This window comes from Gorilla gorilla, chromosome 5, assembly GCF_029281585.2.
Source record: "Gorilla gorilla gorilla isolate KB3781 chromosome 5, NHGRI_mGorGor1-v2.1_pri, whole genome shotgun sequence".
Lineage (NCBI taxonomy): Eukaryota > Metazoa > Chordata > Mammalia > Primates > Hominidae > Gorilla > Gorilla gorilla.
The window spans coordinates 167,122,140-167,150,072 of record NC_073229.2 but is presented as its reverse complement, the minus strand read 5'-3'; the positions used below and the strand labels follow the sequence as shown (position 1 = coordinate 167,150,072).

The window sequence follows — 27,933 nt, the reverse complement described above, 5'->3', positions numbered from 1 at the left end:
TAATGCACAAACTAGTATAAAGAGAAATAAGAGAAAAGTAATTTATAATAGATTAGTATGGATTTCATTATATAAATGTTTAAGAATGAGTATTCCAGAGGAATAAGAATATTGTCAGGTGATTGCACCTATGCACCAAACCAACTTGTGACAGCTGCAGAGGCAGATGGTTAGAGGTGGAAATTTTTTAATTTTTATTTTTAATTGACACATAATAATTGTACATATTTATGGGATACAATGGGATGTTTTGATACAAGAAGTGTGTTTTATTTCGAGGCAAAAATTGCATAAGTAGTGTTGCTATCAGAATATGATTTTCGGGGTGGGGGGAGGGGGGAGAGATAGCATTAGGAGATATACCTAATGTTAAATGACAAGTTAATGGGTGCAGCACACCAACATGGCACATGTATACATATGTAACAAACCTGCATGTTGTGCACGTGTACCCTAAAACTCAAAGTATAATAATAAAAAAAAGAATATGATTTTCAAAAAATGTGGTAAAATCAAAACAAAACAAATACAATATTCTCCTTGGGAAATGCAATGTTGTTATATAAAATGAAATTAGCTTCCAGGTTCAAATCACATAAACAGGTTTTTTTTTTTTTTTTTTTTCTTGATACAGAGTCTCGCTCTATCGCCAGGCTGGAGTGCAGTGGCACCATCTCAGCTCACTGCAGCTTCCACCTCCCAGGTTGAAGCGATTCTTCTGCCTCAGCCTCTCCAGTAGCTGGGATTACAGGTGCCTGCCACCACGCCCAGCTAATTTTTGTGTTTTTAGAAGAGATGGGGTTTCACCATGTTGGCCAGGATGGTCTCGATCTCTTGACCTCGTGATCCACTCACCTCGGCCTACCAAAGTGCTGGCATTACAGGCATGAGCCGTTGCGCATGGCCCCATATAAACAGGTTTTTAACTTATACAGATATCTTGTGGGTCAGTGAAAAGTTATGTGGGATACAAAGCAATTCTTTATTCTCTGGAACTGTCTCATGTATTGTAGGACATGTGGCATTCCTGGAACCTGCCAAAGATCTAGACAAAGCCAGTAGCTTCTTTATGATGGCGACAACCAAAACATGTGCTCTTCTCCATTTTAAAACTGCCACCTAGGGGATGGTAGAGCTCTCATTGAGAACCACTGTTGAAAATTACCCATTACCTGCCCAGGAATGTGGACAAGAAAGAAGTGGTAGAAGAGGTGGTGGGTGTGAATTGACATTTATGTGTACCTACTATGTTGCGATGTCCATGAAATAATTTTATGTATTTTTTAAATTTCATCTCCAAAATCAACCCTTGAGGTAGGCAGGCTAGGGCAGTTAAATAACTTACTCAAAGTCGTACAGCGGAGAAGTATGAGCTGATTGGAGCTTGAAGTCCTCCATAGCTAATAGCATTCTTGGCTCTCTGGCTTTACAGAAAATGAAGAAATGGTCAACACTGTACAAAAGGTGGAGAGGCCCCTTGGTGGAAATTTCGAGGGAGTTCCCAGCTGACCCAGGCCAGATGCATGAAAGCCCAGGCCAGGCAGAAAGTGTCAATCATGCTATTCACAAGCCCCGCTGAGGGAGGTCCTGTCCACTGCTTTGCAGCGGAGTCTAAAGCTTGGCCCGAGACCCAGCCCTGGAACAATGCCACTCTCTGTAGAATTTGTCTTTCTTTTTTTTTTTTTTTAAAAAAATCTTCATTGTTTTCTCACTTATAATAGAAATGATAGATGCTCATTGTGAAATGTTCCTACTCAATCTAGAAATGTATAAAGCAAGAATGAAAGTTCTGTAGTCCCATCACTCAAAGATAATTGCTGCGTACATCCTTTTGGGTTTTTTTCCTCAGTGTATAAAAATACTGATTGTAAAATGAGATCACACTATAAATAATGTTTTTTAACTTGCTATTTTTATTTAGCAGCATATTATGGCTTTTTATCCTTGTCAATATACAAAAAGCTTTCTCTCTCCTAATTTTTAATGACCACATAATTTAGAATTGTATGTCTACTTTTGCATCAGGTCCATAAGGAAACTTCTCCTAGGAGAAAAAGACACAAAAAATACTTTTTTAAAAAATATTTTTGCTATCACAAACAATGCTATAATGAGCATGATTAGGCATATATCTTTGGGTAAAGATGCACATACTTCTGTAGTATAAATTCCTAGAAACGGAACTGCCAAATTGCTATCTGAAAGGCCCTACCAATCTACAGTTCTATCAATGGCACTTAAAAATGCCAATTCTTTACACCTCAGCAAACTAACAAGTCTATTTTTCTGATTGGTTTTGGGGAAATAATGCATGCTAATTTATTTTATTTTATTTTATTTTATTTTATTTTGTGTCATTTTTTTGAGATGGAGTCTCACTCTGTCACCCAGGCTGGAGTGCAGTGGCATGATCTGGGCTCACTGCAAGCTCCGCCTCCTGAGTTCACACCATTCTCCTGCCTCAGCCTCCTGAGTAGCTGGGACTACAGGTGCCTGCCACCATGCCCGGCTAATTTTTTTGTATTTTTAGTAGAGACGGGATTTCACCGTGTTATTCAGGATGGTCTCAATCTCCTGACCTCGTGAACAGCCCGCCTCGGCCTCTCAGAGTGCTGGGATTATAGGCATGAGCCACAGCACCTGGCCGCTAATTTATTTTTAAAGTACATCAAAAAAATTATCTTCCAAAATAACATCCTTCAAATATTTTTCCATTGGAATATTTGACTACACATCTGTCCCATGATGAGTGGTGCCCTACAAAAGATATGCCCACTGGGAACCTGTGAATGTGACTTACTTGCAAAAAGTGTCTTTGCACATGTAAAGTTAAAGATCTCTAGATGAGATCATACTCGATTATAATGGGCCCTAAATCCAATGACAAATGTCATTATAAGAGAAAAGGAAAGAGGACACAAAGAGGTGACATGATGACAAAGCAGAGATTGGAGAGATGCATCCACAAGCCAAGGAATGCTGAGATTGACCAGCAGCTGTCAGAAGCTAGGAGAGGTGCCTGATCACGCAGGCAACCTACAGAATGGGAGAAAATTTTTGCAATCTATCCATTTGACAAAGGGCTAATATCCAGAAGCTAAAAAGAACTTAAACAAATTTATGAGAAAAAAAAAACCACATCAAAAAGCGGGCGAAGGATATGAACAGACACTTTTCAAAAGAAAACATGTATGCAGCCAACAAACATGTGAAAAAAAGCTCATCATCCCTGGTCATTAGAGACATGCAAATCGAAACCACAATGAGATACCATTTCTCACCACTTAGAATGCTGATCATTAAAAAGTCAGGAAACAACAGATGCTGGAGAGGATGTGGAAAAATAGGAACACTTTTACACTGTTGGTGGGAGTGTAAATTAGTTCAACCATTGTGGAAGACAGTGTGGTGTTTCCTCAAGGATCTAGAACTAGAAATACCATTTGACCCAGCCATCCCATTACTGGGTATATACCTAAAGGATTATAAATCATGCTGCTATAAAGACACATGCACACGTATGTTTATTGCAGCACTATTCACAATAGCAGAGACTTGGAACCAACCCAAATGTCCATCAGTGATAGACTGGATTAAGAAAATGTGGCACATATACACCACGGAATACTATGCAGCCATAAAAAAGGATGAGTTCATGTCTTTTGTAGGGACGTGGATCGAGCTGGAAACCATCATTCTGAGCAAACTATCACGAGGGCAGAAAACCAAACACTGCATGTTCTCACTCGTAGGTTTGAGTTGAACAATGAGAACACTTGGACAGAGGGTGGGGAACATCACACACCGGGGCCTGTAGTGGTGTGGGGGGAGGGAGGAGGGATAGCATTAGGAGATATACCTAATGTAAATGATGAGTTAATGGGTGCAGCACACCAACATGGCACATGTATACATATGTAACAAACCTGCACGTTGTGTACATGTACCCTAGAACTTAAAGTATAATAAATAAATAAATTAATTAAAATAAAATAAATTTTATTTATTATACGTTAATTTCTGGGATTTATATGCAGAAAGTGCAGGTTTGTAACATAGGTATACATATGCCATGGTGGTTTGCTGTACCCGTCAACCCATCATCTACGTTTTAAGCCCTGCATGCATTAGGTATTTGTCCTAATACTCTCCCTACACACCCCAACAGGCCCTGGTGTGTCATGTTCCCCTCCCTGTGTCCATGTGTTCTCATTGTTCAGCTGCCACTTATGAATGAGAACATGTGGTGTTTGGTTTTCTGTTCCTGTGTGTGTTTGCTGAGAATGATGGTTTTCAGCTTCACCCATGTCCCTGCAAAGGACATGAACTCATTCTTTTTTATAGCTGCACAGTATTCTATGGTGTATATGTGCCACATTTTCTTTATCCAGTCTATCATTGATGGGCATTTGGGTTGGTTCCAAGTCTTTGCTATTGTGAATAGTGTTGCAATAACCATATGTGTGCATGTGTCTTTATAGTAGAATGATTTAAAATCCTATGGGTATATACCCAGTAATAGAATTGCTGGGCCAAATGGTATTTCTCGTTCTAGATCCTTGAGGAATCACCACACTATCTTCCACAACGGTTGAACTAATTTACACTCCCACCAACAGTGTAAAAGCTTTCCTACTTCTCCACATCCTCTCCAGCACCTGTTGTTTCCTGACTTTTTAATGATCGCCATTCTAACTGGCGAGAGATGGTATCTCATTGTGGTTTTGATTTGCATTTCTGTGTTGAATAGGAGTGGTGAGAGTGGGCATCCTTGTGCTGGTTTTCAAAGGGAATGCTTCCAATTTTTGCCCATTCAGTATGATATTGGCTGTGGGTTTGTCATAAATAGCTCTTATTATTTTGAGATACATTCTATCAATACCTAGCGTATTGAGGGTTTTTAGCATGAAGTGCTGTTTAATTTTGTCAAAGGCCTTTTCTGCATCTATTGAGATAATCATGTGGGTTTTGTTGTTGGTTCTGTGTATGTGATGGATTACGTTTATTGGTTTGTGTATGTTGAACCAGCATGAAGCCAACTTGATCCTGGTGGATAAGGTTTTTGATGTGCTGCTGGATTTGGTTTGCCAGTATTTTATTGAGGATTTTTGCATCGATGTTCATCAAGGATATTGGCCTAAAATTCTCTTTTTTTGTTGTGTCTCTACCAGGCTTTGATATCAGGATGATGCTAGCCTCCTAAAATGAGTTAGGGAGGATTCCCTCTTTTTCTATTGATTGGGATAGTTTCAGAAGGAGTGGTACCAGCTCCGCTTTTTACCTCTGGTAGATTTTGGCTGTGAATCCATCTGGTCCTGGACTTTTTTTGGTTGGTAGGCTCTTAATTATTGCCTCAACTTCAGAGCCTGTTATTGGTCTATTCAGAGATTCAACCTCTTCCTAGTTTAGTCTTGGGAGGGTGTATGTGCCCAGGAATTTATCCATTTCTTCTAGATTTTCTAGTTTATTTGCATAGAGGTGTTTATAGTATTCTCTGATGGTAGTTTGTATTTCTGTGGGATCAGTGGTGATATCCCCTTTATCATTTTTTGTTGTGTCTATTTGATTCTTCTCCCTTTTCTTCTTTATTAGTCTTGCTAGTGGTCCATTTTGTTTATCTTTTCAAAAAACCAGCTCCTTGATTCATCTATTTTTTGAAGGTTTTTTTGTGGTTCTATCTCCTTCAGTTCTGCTCTGATCTTGGTTATTTCTTGCCTTCTGCTAGCTTTTGAATTTGTTTGCTTTGCTTCTCTAGTTCTTTTAATTGTGATGTTAGGGTGTCGATTTTAGATCTTTCCTGCTTTCTCTTATGGGCATTGAGTGCTATAAATTTCCCTCTACACACTGCTTTAAATGTGTCCCAGATATTCTGGTACATTGTGTCTTTGTTCTCATTGGTTTCAAAGAACATCTTTATTTCTGCCTTCATTTTGTTATTTACCCAGTAGTCATTCAGGAGCAGGTAGTTCAGTTTCCAAGTAGTTGTGCAGTTTTGAGTGAGTTTCTTAATCCTGGGTTCTGTCGTGATTGCACTTTGTTGTGAGGGACAGTTTGTTGTGATTTCTGTTCTTTTACATTTGCTGAGGAGTGTTTTACTAGCAATTATGTGGTCAATTTTAGAATAAGTGGAATGTGCTGCTGAGAAGAATGTATATTCTATTGATTTGGGTTGTAGAGTTCTGTAGATGTCTATTAGTTCCACTTGGGCCAGAGCTGAGTTCAAGTCCTGGATATTCTTGTTATCCTTCTGTCTCGCTGATCTGTCTAATATTGACAGTGGGGTGTTAAAGTCTCCCATTATTATTATGTGCGAGAATAAGTCTCTTTGTAGGTCTCTAAGGACTTGCTTTATGAATCTGGATGCTCCTGTATTGGGTGCATATATATTTAGGATAGTTAGCTCTTCTTGTTGGATTGATCCCTTTACCATTATGTAGTGGCCTTCTTTGTCTCTTCTGGTCTTTGTTGGTTTAAAGTCTGTTTTATCAGAGACGAGGACTGCAACTCCTGCATTTTTTGCTTTCCATTTGCTTGGTAAATATTTCTGCATCCCTTTATTTTGAACCCATATGCATCTTTGCACCTGAGATGTGTCTCCTGAATACAGCACACCGATGGGTCTTGACTCTTTATCCAATTTGCCATTCTGTGTCTTTTAATTGGGACATTTAGCCCGTTTACATTTAAGGTTAATATTGTTATGTGTGAATTTGATCCTGTCATTATGATGCTAGCTGGTTATTTTGCCCGTTCATTCATGCAGTTTCTTCATAGCATTGATGGTCTTTACAGTTTGGCATGTTTTTGCAGTGGCTGGTACCCGTTGTTCCTTTCCATGTTTAGTACAGGCCTGGTGGTGACAAAATCTCTCAGCATTTGCTTGTCTGTAAAGGATTTTATTTCTCCTTCACTTCTGAAGCTTAGTTTGGCTGGATATGAAATTCTGCTTTGAAAATTCTTTTCTTTAAGAATGTTGAATATTGGCCCCCACTCTCTTCTGGCTTGTAGGGTTTCTGCTGAGAGATCTGCTGTTAGTCTGATGAGCTTCCCTTTGTGGGCAACCCGACCTTTCTCTTTGGCTGCCCTTAACACTTTTTCCTTCCTTTCAACCTTGTTGAATCTGACAATTATGTGTCTTGGAGCTGCTCTTCTCAAGGAGTATCTTTGCAGTGTTCTCTGTATTTCCTGAATTTGAATGTTGGCCTGCCTTGCTAGGTTAGGGAAATTCTCCTGGATAATATCTTGAAGAGATGTTTTCTAACTTGGTTTCATTCTCCCCGTCACTTTCCAGTACACCATTCAAATGTAGATTTGGTCTTTTCACATAGTCCCATATTTCTTGGAGGCTTTGTTCATTTCTTGTCACTCTTTTTTCTCTAATCTTGTCTTCTCACTTTATTTCATTAATTTGATCTTGAATCACTGATAGCCTTTCTTCCACTTGATTGAATTGGCTATTGAAGCTTGTGCATGTGTCATGAAGTTCTCATGCCATGGTTTTCAGCTCCATCAGGCCATTTAAGATCTTCTCTACACTGTTTATTCTAGTTACCCATTCATCTAACAGTTTTTCAAGGTTTTTAGCTTCCTTGTGATGGGTTAGAACATGCTTGTTTCGTTCAGAGAAGTTCGTTGTTACCAACCCTCTGAAGCCTACTTCTGTCAACTCATCAAACTCATTCTCTGTCCAGTTTTGTTCCCTTGCTGACAAGGAGCTGCAATCCTTTAGAGGAGAAGAGGCACTCTGGTTTTTGGAATTTTCAGCTTTTCTGCTCTGGTTTCTCCCTATCTTTGTGGTTTTATCTACCTTTGTTCTTTAATGTTGGTGACCTACAGATGGGGTTTTAGTGTGGATGTCATTTTTGTTGATGTTGATGCTACTCTTTCTGTTTGTTAGTTTTCCTTCTAACAGGCCTCTCAGCTGCAGGTGTGTTGGAGTTTGCTGGAAGTTCACTCCAGACCCTCTTTGCCTGGGTATCACCAGTAGAGGCTGCAGAACAGCAAATATTGCTGCCTGATCCTTCCTCTGGAAGCTTCTTCCCAGAGGGGCATCTGTGGTGTCTGTCAGCTGCTACTGGGAGGTGTTTCCCAGTCAGGGTACACAGGGGTCAGGGACCTGCTTGAGGAGGCAGTCTGTCTATTCTTGGAGCTCAAACACTGTGCTGAGAGAACCACTGCTCTCTTCAGAGATGTCAGACAGGGACATTTAAGTCGGCAGAAGCTGTCTGCTGCCCTTTGTTCTACTATGCCCTGCCCCCAGAGGTGGAATCTATAGATGCAGTAGGCCTTGCTGAGCTGTGGTGGGCTCTGCCCAGTTCATGCTTCCCAGCCTCTTTTTTTGCACTGTGAGCTACTCAAGCCTCAGCAATGGCGGACGCCCCTCCCCCCGTCAAGCTGCTTAGCATTGCAGGTCAATCTCAAACTGCTGCGCTAGCAGTGAGCAAAGCTCTGTTGGCGTGGGACCCACTGAGCGAGGTGTGGGACCCACTGAACCAGTCATGGGAGGGTATCTCCTGGTCTACTGGTTGCTAAGACTGTGGGAAAAGCACAGTATTTGGTCAAGAGTGTAGCATTTCTCCAGGTACAGTCTCTCATGGCTTCCCTTGGCTAGGAAAGGGAAATCCCCTGACCCCTTGCCCTTCCCAGGTAAGGCGACACCCCACCCTGCTTCAGCTCACCCTCTGTGGGGCTGCACCCACTGTCCATCCAGTCCCAGTGAGATGAACCATGTACCTCAGTTGGAAATGCAGAAATCACCCATCTTCTGCGTCGATCTCGCTGAGATCTGCAGACCAGAGCTGTTCCTATTAGGCCATCTTGGAAGAGACTCTTGATTTGCATTTCTCTAATGAGCAGTGATGGTGAGATTTTTTTCATATGTTTGCTGGCCACATAAATATCTTCTTTTGAGGAATGTCTGTTCATATTCTTCACCCACGTTTTGATGAGGTTGTTTGTATTTTTTTTTGTAAATTTGTTTAAGTTCTTTGTAGATTCTGGATATTAGCCCTTTATCAGATGGATAGATTGTAAACATTTTCTCCATTTCTGTAGGCTGCCTGTTCACTCTGATGATAGTTTCTTTTGCTGTGCAGAAGCTCTTTAGTATAATTAGATCCTGTTTGTCAATTTTGGCTTTTGTTGCAATTGGTTTTGCTGTTTTAGTCATGAAGTCTTTGCCCATGTCTATGTCCTGAGTGGTATTGCCTAGGTTTTCTCGTAGGGTTTTTATGGTTTCAGGTTTTACATTCAAGTCTTTAATCCATCTTGTGTTAATTTTTGTATAAGGTGTAAAGAAGGGTTTCAGTTTCAGTTTTCTGCATATGGCTAGCCTGTTTTCCCAGCACCATTTATTAAATAGGGAATCCTTTCCCCATTGCTTGTTTTTGTCAGGTTTGTCAAAGATCAGATGGTTGTAGATGTGTGGTGTGATTTCTGAGGCCTCTGTTCTGTTCCACTGGTCTATATATCTGTTTTGGTACCAGCACCATACTGTTTTGGTTACTGTAGACTTGTAGTATATTTTGAAGTCAGGCAGCATGATGCCTCCAGCTTTGTTCTTTTTGCTTAGGATTGTCTGGACTATACAGGTTCTTTTTTGATTCCATATGAAATTTAAAGTAGTTTTTTTCTAGTTCTGTGAAGAAAGTCAATGGTAGCTTGATGGGGATAGCATTAAATCTGTAAATTACTCTGGGCACTATGGCCATTTTCACGATATTGATTCTTCCTATCCATGAGCATAGAATGTTTTTCCATTTGTTTGTGTCTTCTTTTATTTCCTTGAGCAGTGGTTTGTGGTTCTCCTTGAAGTGGGAGTCCTTCATATCCCTTGTAAGTTATATTCCTAGGTATCTTATTTTCTTTGTAGCAATTGCAAATGGGAGTTCACTCAAGATTTGGCTGTCTGTTGTGCTGTCTTTTTAAGCCATCCAGTTTGTGGTAATTTGTTATGGCATCCTAGGAAACATCTCTCTAAGCATTTTTCTGTTCCTATGTACCTGAGTTGTGTGTATATACTTTAACACCAATAGGATAATTGTGCACATGCTACTTTGCATATTGCTTTTTAAATTTAACAATATATCCATGTTAATTAGGACAGCACATAATCCTTTTATTCACAGATGTAGATGAAAATGTTTTTAATGAGATAGAATTTGCATGCCATAAAATTCACCACTTTAAGTATATAATTCAGTGGATTTTAGTATATTCCCAAGGTTGTGCAACCATCATCTATCTAATTCCAGAATATTTTCATCAACCCCAAAAGAAACTCTGTACCTATTAAGTCACTCTCCATTTCTCTTTTCCAGCAGCCTCTGGCTTCCACCAGTCTTAGTGTCTGTCTCTATGGATTTGCCTATTCTGGACATTTCATATAAATTTCATCATATAACATGTGGTCTTTTATGTCTGGCTTCTTTCACTTAGCATAATATTTCCATGGTCCAAATAAGTTTTCACTTGTATAAGTGCTTCATTCCTTTCCATTATTGAATAATGTTACATTGTATGGATATACCAGGTTTGTTCATACATTCGTCAATTGATGAATAGTTTGATTGTTTCCCACTTTGTGGCTATAATGAATAATGCTGCTATGAACACACACGGGCAAGTTTTTGAGTGGACTTAACATTTTTAATTCTTTGGGGGTGTATATCTAAAAATGGAATTGCTGGGTCATATAGCTATTCTAGGTTTATATTTATTCTGCTCTCCACAGCAGCTGCACCATTTTACCATCCCACCAGCAGTGGATGAGGATTCCAATTTCTCCACATCCTTGCTAACACTTGTTATTTTCCTGGTTTTAAAGAAATTTTAGGCATCCTAGTGGATATGAATGGGCATTTCATTGTGGCTTTGATTTGCTTTTCACTAATGATTAATGATTTTGAGCACATAGTAACTTTTGATGCTTCCGAATATTCCATTGTTTGTATGTACCATGATTTATTCCATAATTTATTTAAGCAGTTCCCCACTGATAGGCCTGTAGGATGTTCTAAAGTCTTTTGTCATTAAGCAGTTTTGCAGTGCATCTATTTCATTTTCTCAATAAAGAAATTTCCTTAGGGTAAACTCATGAGATTAAGATTGCTAGTGCAAAAGCATGCTCACTTTACCTTTTGACACATACTGCCAACAAATCCTCCTGAATAGTAAGGTTTATTTTCTGGTGGTGCCTGAATCTCAATGCTGGTTAACGATGTCACAACTAAGCAACTTTGAATATGGGTGTTCAAGAAATGTCATATTTCCGTATTTACTTAAAACCAACTTAAATTAGACTTAGTGGTCTATTCTGTTGATGTGGGGAAGGGGATTACATTATAGCCCTAAATGGGGATCTCCTTAAAGCCTGTCCCCCCACCTCACGCTACAATGTCTCTCCAAGTCCCTGGAGTTCTTAAAACTGTGCCAATGGAGCAGAGAGCTCCCTCTCACCTTCTGTCCACAAGGCTACCACAGAGATGTTTATTCTCCAAGGGCTCATGGTCCTTTGGATTCTGACAGTTCTGCTGCTGTTTCCATGCTACACTTGAGGATCTTTTAAAAACTGAACCTAGGGCTGGGGTCTTTAGTTCCTAGGGTGCTGCCCCAGAGGGGCTTAAATCCCTGCTGCCCTCATGACACTTTGAACCTCAGCTTTCTTCATTTTCTCAGTAAATCAGTTCTGTCTCCTTCTCTTCCTCTGTTTCCATCTGCCTCTATTTCTCTTTCCATCATCTCTCTACCTCTTTATGAAGCCAGACATAATCTCCTCAATAAGCTTAGTTGCATACAAATGACAGGAAAAGTTAGGCAGATTTTGCTTAGCAAACCTAGTAAAATCCATGAGGTAACAAAACAGGAAGGCTGGAATTGGGGTAGAACATACTTACAGGGAGAACAAACACACACTAATTGTTCTAATTATTTTGCCTCATTATGTTTGTCAATCTTTGTCAACTTTGCTAATCTGACATACACACACAACATGTTACTTTTTCTTTACTCATTTTCCATCGAATTGTTTATTTTCTCTGTATTGATTATAAATATTTTTAATCTTTGTGAATCATAAATATTGCATTGTATTTTGTTTTGTTTCAGTTTCTATGTATTCTATTTAGTGATATTGGTCAACTTTTCCCATGTTTATTATTCATTTATGAACCTATTGTTAGTGGCCTTTTCCTATTCTTTGCCCATTTTCTAACGAGTATTTCACTTTTTCTTATTATGTAGGTGCCCTTTATAACAAAGATATTCAACTCCTCAAAGGCATCACAAATATTTTCTCCTAGTTTGTTATTTGCTGGCCAAGTTTTCTATGGTCTCTAAGTTTCTGATTTTATGTAATCAATTGTCAATATTTTCCTTTTTGGTTTTGGACTTTTACGGAGGGTCACAGTATACCTTTTTTACCCCTAGAAATCATCTCCCAAGTTTTGTTTCAGTGCTATCCTACTTTATTCTTTGTATTCTTATTTGCATATTCAAACCATCTGGATTGTTTGTGTGTGTGCATATGTGTGCTGTGTAAGGAAAGACTGTTAATTTTTTTTTTCTATTTTGGTTATCAAATTTCCCAAAACTATTTATTGATCAATTCATCAGTTTTCTGCCAATTTGAATTTTTGCCTTTTTCCTCCATTATGTTTTCAAATTATTGTTACTGGTGTATTAATTCTACCTACATATTAATCCTATGTATTTCCTTTATTTCTAGCCATCTTACTGAACTCTGATGTTAATAAATCAACTATTTCTCTTGGTTTTCTGAATATGAGAATAATAGATAGCATCATCTAAGAAAGACAGTTTTAGCCCTCAAGTAAATATCAGAGAAAATTTACTGTTTTCTATATTGGTTTTACATATTTCTTGTTAAGTATATAATAAATGCTTCTTAATTCTTGTTATGTTGGGAATAGAGTAGACACGTGAGTGTGAGTCAGTCTGTCATAATGCATAACTACAACCTTGTTAACTGTATTAAATAATGAAGACACATGTTTTCAGTGTTTCTGCTGAGCTTCTTCTTCACCTTTTAGAACATCTTTGGTTCCTAGTGAATACACAGTTAAAATATTTACGAGAAGTGTCAAGTTGGCCTCCCCCAATTTTTAGCAATTTATACTCCTATAAGAGTTTGCACTTACTTACACTCATGTTGGGAAAGGTCGTAATGTGTCCATTTATCTGTCATGAAAATGATTTTTGAAAGAGTAAATCAAATCACTCCAGCAATAATTTGACATATTTCTCTCCCATTGCTTAGTTTTACTGTCCTTGTGCACCAACTATGGGCTCAAATTCTTTGCTATGTGTTGCCATTTTCTCCACTCAGCTCACAGCCTCCTATCTAGCCTCCATCTTGGCTCTAACCTGGCCATTCCTCTTCTTTGTTTGCTTCACTAACTCACCCTCTCTTGTAGGAGATGGAATTGGCCTAGTCAGTCAGATTCTGGCCAAGTGGAGAAGACCATGTCAAGGATTGGGTTCTTGAGGGACTGGAGGTGGAACTAAGTCAAAGTCTCCAGGTTGAACCACAGAAGATAACCTGTACAAACAACAGAAGACCATATGCAAACATAGGATCCAAGCTGAAAAACCCAAACATAGCCAGCTCACTCCTGAGGCTGTCAGCTCCCCTCTCACTTGGACCCATAACAAGTCTAGAGCTGGTATAGGTTTTTGCTCTCCCAAGTCCCCTGGGACCGAGGTTCCCTGTGGCTTTCCATTTGACCATGCTAAGAGCAAACTTGTCCTCAAGAACAAAGATGGAATTTCAGTCATACCTTCATGTTCTGAACAGCAGGCTAGAAGAAGGAAAAAAGAAGAGGCAAAGAGCCTGTGACAATTGCCTCTGATGGAAGGTCATTGGATGTTGGTACAGGACACTTTCACTTAAATTTCATTGGTTGGAACTTAGTGACATGGCCATACCAAGTTGTAAGGGAGGTTGAAAGTGTAGGTTTTGCTCTGGGTGGCTGTGTGCTTAGCTAGAAATTCTATTAATTTGCAAGAAGGGGAGAATAGATATTGAGAGGTAATTAACAATTATTGCCACAAGGGTCTAGTAAATTAGGAAATGAATTAGGCTTCACAGTTTAACAGAGAAAGACAGGTATATGGATGAACAAATGAAACAAATTTCTATTTTGTGACTGTGCTTGAGTGAAGTATACAATAGGGGGCTGGAGTACAAAGGAAGAATTGATCAGTTCTACGGGGAAAGAAAAAGATCTGGAAGTTTCCTAGAAGAAAAGACATTTCAACTAAGTCTTGAACATTGAGTATATTTTTGCCAGGTGCTCTGTAAGGAAAAATATTTGAGGCTGTAGGAGAAGCATAAGCATAGAGGAATAAAATATGATGGTGCCTTCAAAAATATGGAAGCATCTCCCTCTGGGTGATAAGTGCAAGGGAAGTGAGTAGTACAGCAGTAAATGGACCAGTAAGCAGAGACCAGAAATGAGCAACCATGTGTGCCCTACTTAAGAGTCTGGACTTTGATCTCTAGGTAATAGACATCAGACTTGAATGCTAGAATTACAAGATTAGATCTGATATTTATTTTGAAGAATAATTTGAAAGGTCTACAACTGTATAAAAGCCAGCGGCAGGAGGAAGTGTTCAGGTAGTCTCTTAGATTTTTAGTATGGAGGTCTACATTAATGAGATATCAGTCAGGGTTTTCCACAGAAACAGAACTTGCAGGACTGTGGGTCCTGGCAAGTTGGAAGAATGCAGGATAGGCCCGCAGGCTGGAATTCTCAGGCAGGAGCTGATGCTGCTGTCTTGAAACTGAATTTCTTCTTCTTCAAGGAAGACTGTTTTGCTCTTATGGCTTTGCAACTGATTGGATGAAGCCCATTCAGATTATCCAAGATAATTACTTAAAGTCAACTGATTGTAGATGTTAACCACATCTGTAAAATACTTTCACAGCAAAACTTTGATTAGTGTTTATGTGAATAACTGGGTATTACAGACTATCCAAACTGACACATGAAACTGATCATCACAGATGGTGACACTACTAACTCTATAGAGAATACTGGAAACACAAACTTAGTAGCTAATGAGAGAAAATAATGTGCTTGGCCGGGCACGGTGGCCCATTGCCTATAATCCCAGCACTTTGAGAGGCCGAGGCAGGCGGACCACTTGAGGCCAGGAGTTCGAAACCAGTCTGGTCAACATGGGAAAACCCCATTTCTACTGAAAACATGCAAAATATTAGCTGGATGTGGTGGCGTACATTTGTAATCCCAGCTACTCTGGAGGCTGAGGTATGAGAATCATTTGATCCTGAGAGGCAGAGGCTGCAGTGAGCTGAGATCACGCCACTACACTCCAGCCTGGATGACAGAAAGAGACCCTGTCTCAAAAAAAAAAAAAAAAAAAAAGAAAAGAAAAGAAAAGAAAAACGAAAATAATATGTATAGTGTTTAAGAACATGCTCTGGATTAGAATTTTACAGTGAGGTAGATCAAATCACAGCAAGGATGAAATTACATGGGGTGAATATGCAAGGAGTATTACAAATGCTCATTGTGGGAATGATAAAGTGAATGGGCCAGGGATTTAATGTGACAGGCGGTGGTGAGGACTAGAGCAAATGGAGAGGGATGTCCAATCTCTAAAGAACAATCTCTATTTAGTTCCAATTAATGATTCCTATGCATAAGTATTGGTGTAGTGTTGTCAGATCTTTCCATTTTTGAACGTCTTTTCCCTTGTTTAAAAGAACTTGGGAAATCTAAATGAATAAATGAACATCTCTGGTTTTAAATTTGTCTGAAATATTGTCTAACCAAAATTGAATTCGTTTATGGGCTCTATCCAGTTTTTGTGGGCCTCCATGTTAAGAACTTTGTAGCCTGGTGTGGTAGCTCACTCCTGTAATCCCAGCACTTTGGGAGGCCAAGATGGGGGGATCATTTGAGGCCAGGTGTTTGAGACCAGCCTGGCCAACATAGTGAAATCTCGTCTCTACTAAAAATACAAAAATTAGCTGGGCGTAGTGGCAGGTGCCAAAACTAAACCAGCTGGGCGTAGTGGCGGGTGCTACTCGGGAGGCTGAGGCAGGAGAATTGCTTATACCAGAGAGGTGGAGGTTGCGGTGAGCCGAGATTTTGCCACTGCACTCCAGCCTGGGCAACAGAGGGGGACTATGCCTCAAAAAACAAACAAACAAACAAACAAAACTTTGAAAAAGAGTGAGAATAAAAAAGAGGCATGGAATCCTGGAACCCCAATCTTTAAGGGCCAATGAAAGAATGCATCAACAGCATAATATAAGGACTAAAATGATGCTTTAAAATATGACAATTGGGAATTAATTGGTAATCAGTCTGTGAATTATTTTAGTAAGTATGGTGGAGGTAGAAAATAGATTCTACATGTGAAGAAAGTTGAGACAATTTTTTCAAGATCTGTCACACAGGTAATTTTTTTCCACCTAAGCAGGTTGGTAGCCCTATCTTTATTTTTGCTTCTTAGAATACAATGTACATTTTTCATTCCATTCATGGGTATGTGCTCAGATTAAGGGAATATGTGATTCTGTGCTCCTAGAACATTCTGATCTTCCTGGTTCTTGGGGCTTAAAGGATACAAATGAAAAATAGCAAATAAGCCATAAATGCAATTTATTTCTACCAACAAATTGTAAGTAAGCTTATATAAAACAATTAAAAAGAAGACATCATAATAATTTGTGAATATTGCCCTGGAAAGAATCACTGCAACTTCACATATTCAGCAAAAATAATAAAATTTAAACACAATACTCATTCTTCTCAATACTCTGAGTCCTCTAAAGAGCAACAATTAATCAAAGACCAAGGAACTTGACCTGTAGATATTTTTGGCATCTGCACTTGTTAATCGACACTTCGGGATTTAATCAGGTCCCAGTAACACCTATATTCTTTCTATGTTCCAAAACTAGAAGGATGACAAGTGCCTAATGCAGTTTAAATTGTGTTTGTCTGTGAATGAGGAAGAAGTAGTGCCTCATAAAGGGTGTGTGCATGCACACATGAATGACAAACTTTATTTCCTCATGAGTTCATGCCAATCAGCAGGACTCTGCAAGCCATTTGCATACTCCATAAACAAAGCTGCATCCTTGGTGTCAAATCCAAGATGGCAGCCAGAAGTGATTGCTAATTCCTAAGCAATGATTCTTCTCAAGAAATAATTGTAGAACCTCTAGAGAGTGGCCCTAACCAAAGGGGAGAAAACTTATGAGTTGAAACAAAGAAAAGTCTGTTGCCCGTAGGTATTACCACTCAGTAGCCTAGGACTCCTTTTACAGTCCATGGGGTTTCACTAATTGTAGATGAATATTGACTTACATGCTTAAAATGCAAAATCCCAGAAAGAAAAAAAAAAAGCAGTTATTCACACGTTAGGATTGCTTAGTTGGTTTGTCTGTTTATACTGTGCTGAGACCAGCAAGCTTAAACGAATGTGAGTTTGATTGAAAGAGAAGCTGGGGGAGAAAAATGGTAATCATTCGGAAACTGGAGACCCTTTAGAGAAGGCAGACAAAAGTAGTCAGCTGAGCTGGAAGACATCAGATTCCTAGGGAGTGGAGCTGTGGGGTGGGAGTGGGATCTCCATCAGCATAAGGAAAGAGTTAGGAGAAAGAAGACAGTGAGAGCCAAGAAACTGAGGTGAAATGGTGGATAGCAAAGACAAATTTTATTTCCATCCTATTGCCACTTGATTCTCCTTGTAGATGGCTGATGAAAGGCTTTTCCTAGCGGCAATTTGGCTGGCAGCTGCCAGGGCTGGGCTGGAGCGCACTGAGGGTGGGGCAGGGGAGGGATTAATCCCACCCAAAGATGCTGGGAGGAAGTGAAAATGAAAAAAATGAGAAAGGGTCTAATTATAATGTCTCAACTTAATTAAGAAACCATGGTAGTAGAGAGATGAATTATCATGCTACTGCCATGGAAATCACATCCAATGTCTTCAGCTACTAAGGAGGACTTTTTCTCAGACCCAATTTCTCCATTTGGCCAAACTTAAATTAAAACTCTGTGTGTGTGAGTGTGTGTGTATGTGTCTGCAGACATATATAATAACATATATATAATTGTAGTCTAATTGACCCCAATTAGCATGACTTGGATGTTGTGTTTATCACTGAATCACTCTTTGTAATCAGGCAGACATGAGATTTGATTGGTCAGGTCTAAACTTGAAATTCTGTGTGTGTGTGTATGTGTCTGTAGACATATATATAACTGTAGTCAGTAATACAATTTAATTGTACAATTACTTTTACTTCATGGCAACTAGATTTTAATTTGTTACAGGTTTTTTTGTAACTGTAGTTGTGTAATTCTTGGATTTTGACTATACTTTTCATAATTTGCATGAAGGGGAGGGCTAAAATTGATGCTCAATTGTCTATAATATCTTACATCCACAAGAATTTACAGTGCTTTTTTTAAAAAGAATAAGTAAACAATAAAAGAACATTTAACCTTTCAATCTTCACACATCCTCATGAGGGAAGCATTAGTATTTCCATTTACAGCTGAAGAAACTGAGGCTCAGAGATAAATGATTGTGTTTTGTAATCCTCACAACAGTGTTAACATCTGGGCCAAACATCTGGGCAGCAACATCAGAAAGCCCCTCTGCTGTGCTTCAGGATCACTCTTATCACTGCATAAAGGTGAGAACGGCTTCCTTCTACACCCAGTCTGTTACTCTGGTTAGGCTCTTTATTCATATGAGCTGTTGTCAACGGTGCATCAAGAGGAGGCAGGCAATTACTGTTGTACCAACTATTAATAGTAGATAATCTTATTAAGAATGATACAGAGTTTCATTAAAATGATAACCACTTACTTTTAAAAGAATAAAGTAGAACATCAGATTCCTAACGACTTAGCTGTTTACATGTCTTTGTGGTACCTAAGTCTGAGTCTAAGCAACTTTGTCTTCATATTTGATTTAAAGGAGGAAATCCTTCTCACTCCGTTACAGCTCTCTGTTTTACTCTAAAGACAAAAGTCAAATGAAGTAGAGATTATGACTAAAGAGGATAGATAAAAATGGAAAAACTGTATGTCAGATGTGAATTTTTAAGAAGAGCTATGATATTCTTACATTGTTATTCCTCTTATGCTTCCCAGGGTATGCTACATTTTTGCAGAAAGTCAGGAGGTTTAGAAACCACACAGAGAAACATTGCTTGGAAAGGGGAACTCTTCAATCGTCTAAGATTACAGATCTTGGAATTGGAATGGTATGCAGTTGAGTTTTCCATTCACAGTTCCAGGAAAAAATGGGATTTTTTTCCCATTAAGAATACTGTTATTTAGTTATTTTGAAGTATACAGTACATACATGCTTTTTTATAAAACCACTGGATTTCATAAGTAGCACACATTTGAGTATTTCAAAATCTCTCTACTGCTTTTAAATCAGATCTGGGGCTTGACTATAGAAAAAAATTTCATTTCAAGTACAGAACAGAAGCTGAATTATCTATCATATGGCTCATAAAGTACTTAAATTTTGCTATTTATTTCTTGAGAATGACTCAGCCATTCATATTTATTATACTAAAATGCTACACAACTACTGCCAATAAATATTGGAAAAGCTGAACAATCCAGACACAATGTGGTAATTATTCTATCCTGACAAAACTTTTCATAAGTCTTGAGAAAAAAGGAGCATTGCTTTGAAACTGAAAAATAATCTTAACTAAAATATAATTAAAGCATTGCAGTTTAAGTCAATTTTCCTTTCTGTTTTGCCCAACTACATTTGAAGTAAACTACATATATAATAAGGTACTTAAACTATCTAAACCCCAGTTTATTTTCCTATAAAATACAGAAAATAGAAACAACCCAACCAACCAAAAGCATAGGACTCTTTCAGCTGCTAATGAAAGATACCCAAATCAAAATGGCAAAAGGAAAGAAAAAGAATGCGTTGACTCCTGTAGATGAAAGTCCAGGAGTAGCTTGGCATCACTGTGGTTGGATCCTGGCTCAAACAATGTCATTAGAACTGAGTCACTCTCTGTGCCTTGGCCCTGCTTTTCTCTGTTAGACTCAAGTCTCTGGTAGGCTCTCCTCATGGGGCAAGATGGCCTCCAATAACTCCAGGCTTATATCCAACTGGCTTCAGAAAGAGGTCTGTTTCTCAACTGTTACAATGGTAGTCCAATAATTGATTGGCAATGACCCCAATTAGCATGACTTGGATGTTGTGTTTATCTCTGAATCACTCTTTGTAATCAGGCAGACTTGAGAGTTGATTGGTCAGGTCTAGGTCATATGCCTATCCCATAATTTGGGTGGAGAGCCAGCCCCAGCCAAACAGTGGGAATTTGAGAGTAGGTGAGGAATAGTAGCTCCCCATAGAAAATCTAGGTGCCATTATGACAAAGAGAATATATTAGGTATAAAATATTATACATATAATATGTAGTCATGATAATCAAATAAGATAAAATATGTAAGATATCATGACTATAAGGGATTATTTTGTGTTATGCCAGATGTTAATTAAAATATATCTAAAAAGTTTATGTTTTCAATAATGCCATTAGGCATTTTATAACTTGAAACATCTGAGTTAAACATCTCTTAGGGATCTCCATTTCATTTTGCCAAGTTCTCCTCTGTAGTCATGGTGGCTAACTCTCATGGTGCTGACTGCAGAAGAAAAGAACACAAAGTATTATCTTCAGCAAAAGAGTTCAAATTCTTCTAAAAGAATTAAGCAAACTTGTGACAAGCAAATAATAAAGCACTTTAAATGAGTTGAAGATAGTGGTGTGATCTTATTTTGCAATTATGCAATATGTCATTCTTAGAACAAATCTGCATGGAAGCAGGCATTTTGACATTTGAATTGCACATTTGTTATTTGAGCACTTACCTGAAAACTGGCTTTCTTGATTTTCAAGTGTTCTAGATACTGGTTAAATGGTCACCAGCCCTAGTTTCTATTCCTGGGCACACATAAGGTCTGGATGAATCAGCCCCTTTGCATTGGATTGAGACCAGGTGACTCTGTTGGGTAGATGGAGTATGGCAGAGGTGATGTAAGCCACTTGTAGATCTGGCAGTTCTTCAGTCCTATTGTCCAATGTGACACCCTTGCAAACCACACCTCAAAGATTCATAAGATTGTAGGAACTGGAGGCTCCAAGATGGCTTAATAGGAATAGCTCCAGTCTACAGCTCCCAGTGTGAGCGATGCAGAAGATGGGTGATTTCTGCATTTCCAACTGAGGTAACGGGTTCATCTCACTGGGGCTTGTCAGACGTGGGTGCAGGACAGTGGGTGCAGCCCATGGACTGTGAGCCGAAGCAGGGCGAGGCATCACTTCACCTGGGAAGTGCAAGGGGTCAAGGAATTCCCTTTGCTAGCCAAGGGAAGCCGTCAGAGAAGGCTCCTAGAAAATTGGTTCACTCCAACCATAATACTGTGCTTTTCCAATGGTCTAGCAAATAGCACACCAGGAGATTATATCCCATGCCTGGCTCAGAGGGTCCCACGCCCACGGAGCCTTGCTCACAGCTAGCACAGCAGTCTGAGATCCATTTACAAGGTGGCAGCGAGGCTGGGGAAGGGGCACCTGCCATTGCTGAGGCTTGAATAGGTAAACAAAGCAGCCAGGAAGCTTGAACTGGGTGGAGCCCACCACCTCAGCACAAGGAGGCCTGCCTGCATCTGTAGACTCCATCTCTGGGGGCAGGGCATAGCTGAACAAAAGGCAGCAGAAAGTTCTGCAGACTTAAATGTCCCTGTCTGACAGCTTTGAAGAGAGTAGTGGGTGTCCCAGCATGGAGTTTGAGATCTGAGAACGGACAGACTGTCTCCTCAAATGGGTCCCTGACCCCTGAGTAGTCTAACTGGGAGGCACCTCCCAGTAGGGGCCAACTGACACCTCATACAGCCTGGTGCCCCTCTGAGACGAAGCTTCCAGAGGAATGATCAGGCAGCAACATTTGCCGTTCTGCAATATTTGTGGTCCTGCAGCCTCCGCTGGTGATACCAAGGCAAACAGGGTCTGGAGTGGACCTCCAGCAAACTCCAACAGACCTGCAGCTGAGGGTCTTGACTGTTAGAAGGAAAACTAACAAACAGAAATGGCATCCACACCAAAACTCCATCTGTACGTCACCATCATCAAAGACCAAAGGTACATAAAACCACAAAGATGGGGAGAAACCAGAGCAGAAAAGCTGAAAATTCTAAAACTCAGAGCTCCTCTTCTTCTTTAAAGGAAAGCAGCTCCTCACCAGCAACGGAACAAAGCTGGACAGAGAATGACTTTGATGAGTTGAGAGAAGAAGGCTTCAGACAATCAGTAATAACAAACTTCTCTGAGCTAAAGGAAGATGTTCAAACCCATCACAAAGAAGGTAAAAACCTTGAAAACAGATTAGACGAATGGCTAACTAGAATAACCAGCATAGAGAAGACCTTAAATGACCTGATGAAGCTGAAAACTATGGCATGAGAACTGCGTGACGCATGCACAAGCTTCAGTAGCTGATTCGATCAACTGGAAGAAAGGGTATCAGTGATGGAAGATCAAATAAATGAAATGAAGTGAGAAGAGAAGTTTAGAGAAAAAAGAGTAAAAAGAAATGAACAAAGCCTCCAAGAAATATGGGACTATGTGAAAAGACCAAATCTACATCTCACTGTTGTACCTGAAAGTGACGGGGATAATGGAACCAAGCTGGAAAGCACTCTTCAGGATATTATCCAGGAGAACTTCCCCAACCTAGCAAGAGAGGCCAACATTCAAATTCAGGAAATACAGAGAATGCCGCAAAGATACTCCTGGAGAAGAGCAACTCCAAGACACATAATTGTCAAATTTGCCAAAGTTGAAATGAAGGAAAAAATGTTAAGGGCAGCCAGAGAGAAAGGTCAGATTACCTACAAAGGGAAACCCATCAGACTAACAGCAGATCTCTCAGCAGAAACTCTACAAGCCAGTAGAGAGTGAGGGCCAATATTCAACATTCTTAAAGAAAAGAATTTTTCAACCCAGAATTTCATACCCAGCCAAACTAAGCTTCATAAGTGAAGGAGAAATAAAATCCTTTACAGACAAGCAAATGCTGAGAGATTTTGTCACCACCAGGCCTGCCTTACAAGAGCTCCTGAAGGAAGGACTAAACATGGAAAGGGTACCAGCCACTGCAAAAACATGCCAAATTGTAAAGACCATCGATGCTAGGAAGAAACTGCATTGACTAATGAGCAAAATAACCAGCTAACATCATAATGACAGGATCAAATTCACACATAACAATATTAACTTAAATGTACATGGGCTAAATGCTCCAATTAAAAGACACAGACTGGCAAATTGGATAAAGAGTCAAGACCCATCAGTGTGCTGTATTCAGGAGACCCATCTCACGTGCAGAGACACACATAGTCTCAAAATAAAGGGATAGAGGAAGACCTACCAAGCAAATGGAAAACAACAAAAAAAAGGCAGGGGTTGCAATCCTACTCGCTGATAAAACAGACTTTAAACCAACAAAGATGAAATGAGACAAAGAAGGCCATGACATAATAGTAAAGGGATCAATTCAACAAGAAGAGCTAACTATCCTAAATATATATGCACCCAATACAGGAGCATCCAGATTCATAAAGCAAGTCCTTAGAGACCTACAAAGAGACTTAGACTCCCACACAATAATAATGGGAGACTTTAACACCCCACTGTCAACATTAGACAGATCCACGAGACAGAAAGTTAACAAGGATATCCAGGAATTGAACTCAGCTCTGCACTAAGCAATCCTAATAGACATCTACAGAACTCTCCACCCCAAATCAACAGAATATACATTCTTCTCAGCACCACATCGCACTTATTCCAAAATTGACCACATAGTTGGAAGTAAAGCACTCCTCAGCAAATGTAAAAGAACAGAAATTATAACAAACTATAATTTTATAAATTTATATATATAAATTTATAATTATAATAAACTATAACAGACCACAGTGCAATCCAACTAGGACTCAGGTTAAGAAACTCACTCAAAACCACTCAACTATATGGAAACTGAACAAGCTGCTCCTGAATGACTACTGGGTACATAACAAAATGAAGGCAGAAAGAAAGATGTTCTTTCAAACCAATGAGAACAAAGACACAATATACCAGAATCTCTGGGACACATTTAAAGCAGTGTGTACAGGGAAATTTATAGCATTAAATGCCCACAAGAGAAAGCAGGAAAGATCTAAAATTGACACCCTAACATCATAATTAAAAGAACTAGAGAAGCAAGAGCAAACACATTGAAAAGCTAGCAGAAGGCAAGAAATAACTAAGATCAGAGCAGAACTGAAGGAGATAGAGACAAAAAAGCCCTTCAAAAAATCAATGAATCCAGGAGCTGGTTTTTTGAAAAGATCAACAAAATTGATAGACCACTAGCAAGACTTATAAAGAAGAAAAGAGAGAATCAAATATGCTCAATAAAAAATGATACAGAGGATATCACCACCAATCCCACGGAGATACAAACTACCATCAGAGAATATTATAAACACCTCTATGCAAATAAACTAGAAAATCTAGAAGAAATGGATAAATTCCTGGACACATACACCCTCCCAAGACTAAACCAGGAAGAAATTGAATCCCTGAATAGACCAATAACAGGCTCTGAAGTTGAGGCAATAATTAAGAGCCTACCAACCAAAAAAAGTCCAGGATCAGATGGATTCACAGTCGAAATCTACCAGAGGTAAAAAGCGGAGCTGGTACCATTCCTTCTGAAACTAACCCAATCAATAGAAAAAGAGGGAATCCTCCCTAACTCATTTTAGGAGGCTAGCATCATCCTGATATCAAAGCCTGGTAGAGACACAACAAAAAAAGAGAATTTTAGGCCAATATCCTTGATGAACATCGACGCAAAAATCCTCAATAAAATACTGGCAAACCAAATCCAGCAGCACATCAAAAACCTTATCCACCAGGATAAAGTTGGCCTCATCCCTGGGATGCAAGGCTGGTTCAACATATGCAAATCAATAAACGTAATCCATCACATAAACAGAACCAACAACAAAACCCACATGATTATCTCAATAGAAGCAGAAAAGGCCTTCGACAAAATTAAACAGCACTTCATGCTAAAAACTCTCAATACACTAGGTATTGATAGAATGTATCTCAAAATAATAAGAGCTATTTATGACAAACCCACAGCCAATATCATACTGAATGGGCAAAAATTGGAAGCATTCCCTTTGAAAACCAGCACAAGGATGCCCTCTCTCACCACTCCTATTCAACATAGAAATGCAAATCAAAACCACAATGAGATACCATCTCTCATCAGTTAGAATGGCGATCATTAAAAAGTCAGGAAACAACAGGTGCTGGAGAGGATGTGGAGAAATAGGAACGCTTGATCACTATTCTAACTGGCTTGAGATGGTATCTCATTGTGGTTTTGATTTGCATTTCTTTAATGACCATTGATGATGAGCTTTTTTTCATACGTTTGTTGGCCACATAAATGTCTTCTTTTGACAAGTGTCTGTTCATATCCTTCACCCAGTTTTTGATGGGGTTGTTTTTTTTTTTTTATTGTAAAATGGTGAAGTTCCTTGTAGATTCTGGATATTAGCACTTTGTCAGATGGATAGATAGCAAAAAATTTCTCCCATTCTGTAGGTTGCCTGTTCACTCTGATGATAGTTTCTTTTGCTATGCAGAAGCTCTTTAGTTTAATTAGATCCCATTTGTCAATTTTGGCTTTTGTTGCCATTGCTTTTGGTGTTTTAATTATGAAGTTTTTACCCATGACTATGTCCTGAATGGTGTTGCCTAGGTTTTCTTCTAGGGTTTTTATGGTTTCAGGTTTTACATTTAAGTCTTTAATCTATCTCATGTTAATTTTTGTGTAAGGTGTAAGGAAGGGTTCCAGTTTCAGTTTTCTGCATATGGCTAGCCAGTTTTCCCAACACCATTTATTAAATAGGGAATCCTTTCCCCATTGCTTGTTTTTGTCAGGTTTGTATCTTTGTAGCAATTGTGAATGGAAGTTCACTCAAGATTTGGCTCTCTATTTGTCTGTTACTGGTATGTAGGAATGCTTGTGATTTTTGCATATTGATTTTGTTTCCTGAGACTTTGCTGAAGTTGCTTATCAGCTTAAGGAGATTCTGGGCTGAGACGATGGGGTTTTCTAAATAAACGATCATGTCATCAGCAAACAGAGACAATTTGACTTCCTCTCTTTCTATTTGAATATGCTTTCTTTCTTTCCTTTGCCTGGTTGCCCTGGCCAGAACTTCCAATACTATGTTAAATAGGAGTGGTGAGAGAGGGTATCCTTGTCTTGTGGCGATTTTCAAAGGGAATGTTTACAGTTTTTGCATTCATTATGATATTGGCTATGGGTTTGTCATAACTAGCTCCTATTACTTTGAGATACATTCCATCAATATCTAGTTTATTGAGAGTTTTTAGTATCAAGGGGTGTTGAATTTTATTGGATGCCTTTTCTGCATCTATTGAGATAATCATGTGGTTTTTGTCATTGGTTCTCTTTATGCGATGGATTACGTTTATTGATTTGTGCATGTTGAACAAGCCTTGCATCCCAGGGATGTGGCCGACTTGATCTTGGTGGATAAGCTTTTTGATGTACTGCTGGATTCAGTTTGCCAGTATTTTATTGAGGATTTTCCCGTTTATGTTCTTCAGGGATATTGGCCTGAAATTTTCTTTTTTTGTTGCGTCTCTGCCAGGTTTTGGTATCAGGAGGATGCTGGCCTCATAAAATGAGTTAGGAAGGAATGCCTCTTTTTCTATTGTTTGGAAGAGTTACAGAAGGAATGGTACCAGCTCCTCTTTGTACCTCTGGTAGCTTTCGGCTGTGAATCCATCTGGTCCTGGGCTTTTTTAGGTTGGTAGGCTATTAATCACTGCCTCAATTTCAGAACTTGTTATTGGTCTATTCAGGGATTAGACTTCTTCCTGGTTTAGTCTTGGGAGGGTGTATGTCTCCAGGAATTTATCCATTTCTTCTAGATTTTCTAGTTTATTTGCATAGAGATGTTTATAGTATTCTCTGATGGTAGTTTGTATCTCTGTAGGATCAGTGGTGATATCCCCTTTATCACTTTTTATTGTGTCTATTTGATTCTTCTCTTTCCTTCTTTGTTAGTCTTGCTAGCGGTCTATCAATTTTGTTAATCCTTTCACAAAACCAGCTCCTGGATTCGTTGACTTTTTGAAGGGTTTTTCGTGCCACTATCTCCTTCAGTTCTGCTCTGATCTTAGTTATTTCTTGTCTTCTGCTAGCTTTTGAATTTGTTTGCTCTTGCTTCTCTAGTTCTTTTAATTGTGATGTTAGGTGTTCATTTTGGATCTTTCCCGCTTTCTCTTATGGGCATTTAGTGCTATAAATTTCCCTCTAAACACTACTTTATCTGTGTCCCAGAGATTCTGGTATGTGTGTCTTTGTTCTCACTGGTTTTAAGGAACTTATTTATTTCTGCCTTGATTTCTTTATTTACCCACTAGTCATTCAGGAGCAGGTTGTTCAGTTTCCATGTACTTGTGCAATTTTGAGTGAGTTTCTTCATCCTCAGTTCTAATTTGATTTCGCTGTGGTCTGAGAGACTGTTTGTTATTATTTCCATTCTTTTGCATTTGCTAAGGAGTGTTTTACTTCCAATTATGTGATCAGTTTTAGAATAGGTCTCTAATTTTGGAGTTATAAACTGTTGAATACAATGAGCAAGTCTAGAACAAAATAAAATTTCTCTAATAATAGCATTGCTTCATATCTTGACACATCTACATAGAGTATGCTAATTGACAAGAGCAGCAATTGATTCAATGTCCCTTAGACCTTCAAGGAAGCTCTTCTC

General features: G+C 39.0%; 1 long non-coding RNA gene across 1 annotated transcript in view; it reads left to right on the top strand.

The window, feature by feature from the left end:
* LOC129534562 (uncharacterized) overlaps nucleotides 1-19,269 on the top strand; it is a 29,013-nt gene extending 9,744 nt beyond the window's left edge. The window contains exons 3-4 of the long non-coding RNA XR_008681197.1: nucleotides 18,615-18,700; nucleotides 19,164-19,269. This is a non-coding gene — a long non-coding RNA (uncharacterized lncRNA). The remainder of the gene's footprint in view (nucleotides 1-18,614; nucleotides 18,701-19,163) is intronic.
* The last annotated feature ends 8,664 nt before the right edge of the window (nucleotides 19,270-27,933 follow it).